The 2,540-nt window shown below is 57.1% G+C and overlaps 1 pseudogene; it reads left to right on the plus strand.

The window, feature by feature from the left end:
* The first annotated feature begins 496 nt into the window (after positions 1-496).
* LOC115278316 lies at positions 497-1,086 on the plus strand (annotated as a pseudogene).
* Positions 1,087-2,540: the final 1,454 nt, after the last annotated feature.

The following is a 2,540-nucleotide window of genomic DNA, read 5'->3' on the forward strand; positions in this document are numbered from 1 at the left end:
TGCCGTCTGCTTGGTGCAGACACGCAGGTTCCAAAACACTGGTTGTGTTCCAGGCCTTGCTCCCAACAGCCTGCTACCCCTGCACGGCCAAGGTGACATCCTGTGGGCTCAGCTGTCCCTTGCAGGGCCGAGATGACACCCCATGGGCTCAGCTGTCCCCTGCAGGGCCGAGGTGACACCCCATGGGCTCAGCTGTCCCCTGCAGCGCCTCGGTGACACACTGTGGGGGCTGCACCATCACACCGTGTCACGGAGGGAAGAACTAACCCACAGAACAGCGAGTTGAAAAAAGTTTTCCCAAAATCTCACATTTTCTTTCTCATGCTCTGGAGATGCACGCAGAATTGCAGTACAGGTAACTGCCACTTGGCCACTAAGTTATGGTGAGCTGTGATTCTCGAAGTATATAAATAAATTATTTAAAACGGGATATTAGGGGGAGAAAGGCTCTTTCCTTTCCATCTGGCGGCAGCCATCAGATCAAAGGTAACCCAAGATGGGCGCTAACATGTACATCCAGGAGCTATGGAGGAATGCAATGCGCTTTCTTCTCAGGGTGCGCTGCTGGCAGTATCGCCAGCTCTCTGGGCTCCACAGGGCCCCCCGCCCCCCGCCCGCCCCGATAAAGCGCGCAGATTGGGGTACAAGGTCAAGCAAGGTTATGTCATATATTGGATTCGTGCGGGCCGTGGTGGCCGCAAACGCCCAGTTCCTAAGGGTGCTACCCATGGGAAGCCTGTCCATCATGGTGTCAACCAGCTAAAGTTTGCATGAAGCCTCAGTCTGTTGCAGAGGAGCGAGCTGGACGCCACTGTGGGGCTCTGAGCGTCTTGAACTCTTACTGGGTTGGTGAAGATTCCACACACAAATTCTTTGCGGTTACCCTTACTGATCCATTCTATAAAGCTATCAGAAGAAGCCCCGACACCCAGTGGATCACCAAACCGGTCCACAAGTACAGGGAGATTCGAGGGCCACATGAGCCGTGGCCTTGGAAAAGGTCACAAGTTCCACCACACTATTGGTGGTTCTCGCCGGGCGGCCTGGAGAAGACGCAACACTCTCCAGCTCCACCGTTACTGTTAATACAAGTAATGTTTGTAAAACTCTTACCTAATAAACAATTTAGGACAGTAAAAAACAACAACGGGATATTAGGCGCAACATGCAGACTTTCCCTTGTCGTGATAGTGATTTGTTTTTCAGATGTCTGGCTCTGAGCCACTCCACTCTAAGTGGGGGTTTCCTGCGAGCATTCAGGGGCTCAGGCTGCACATGGGCAGAGCGGCACTGGGTGGCCCTGTGCCCACGATGTTCAGGACGTCCTGCTTCTGCCTCGACCTGTGGCCGTGGCTTCTCCATACATCAAGGTGCCCCTGGGTGTCCACCGTGTGAGGGACAGATGAGGTGTTGTGGGCCACTGTCCTCGTGTCCGAGGAGCGGGTGGGAGAGTGTTCCGGGGCCTGAGGGGAGGAGGAAGGTTGAGGCAGCGGCTCCGTTTCCGTGTTTCCGTGCCCGGTGTTGGGCAGTCTGGTGCGGACACAGCTGAGGTGTGTCACTGGTGGTCCAGCAGGTGCTTCCCGGCTCTCCTCGGCGCCACAGCCTCGCCGGCACACACACACCGTGGGCGCGGGCCGCCTGAAGGTGGGCATCAGCGGCTGCGGCCCCGCCTGCCCAGCCGCCTGCCCGCTTGCTGCGGACACCCATTCTCGCTGCCCCCACCACCCGGCACGGCACGCTCGCCGTCCCGACGCCGTGGCGCCCCGGCCCGTCAGAGCTGTGCGTCGGCTGTGAAGTAATCATCACAGCGGAGTGGCGTGGGGTGAATGCCGTGTGCCTCAGATCGCCGCCATCATCTGCGGGGGACCGGGGTGGCCCTCGCCCCTGCGGAGCTCACCACCGCCCGACACCGGCCCGCACTTCTGCGGAGAGCGGTTTTCACACGCGCCTCCCGGGACCCCTGTCCGAGCAGCTCGGGCGCAGAGCGGACATCGGAGCCAAGCCAGAACAGCTGATGTTGACGTCAGGCACCACAGACCGTCTGGAAGGGGTCGCCCTTCCCTGGAGGCGAGCTGCGGGCTGCCGGCCCTGCCCTGTCCTCCAGACCCTCGCAGGGGCCCAGCTCCCGCGCCCCGCCCCGCAGACCAGCTTTATGATTCTTTCTTCGCGGCTGGTATTCTGTGGTGTGCAGGGCGCCTTCCTGGGCTCATTTGTGGTCAAGTGGACACAGAAAGGCGGTGCCTTGGCTAATTGGTCTTTCAGCTGATAGAAATTTGTTGTTTAGTATCAGACCCCAGTGACGGTTGTAATAGCACCAATGACGAGGGGCCGAGATTCTAGGTAAGACACAGTTATAATCAGAAAGCTAATAATTACTTTGCAGCCACAATTGGACTTTTGAAGTTTACATTTCTTGAATTTTAAAATTCTTAATTACAATGGTTTCCTTAATGAAAAGCAGCCTTCTGGAAATAGAATAGGATTGATTTTGACCAAAGAAGATGTCTGTCGTGTGCACGTGTGGGCTGCCTCCGGGGAGA

The sequence above is a fragment of the Suricata suricatta genome, chromosome 14 (assembly GCF_006229205.1).
Source record: "Suricata suricatta isolate VVHF042 chromosome 14, meerkat_22Aug2017_6uvM2_HiC, whole genome shotgun sequence".
NCBI classification, from domain to species: Eukaryota; Metazoa; Chordata; class Mammalia; order Carnivora; family Herpestidae; genus Suricata; species Suricata suricatta.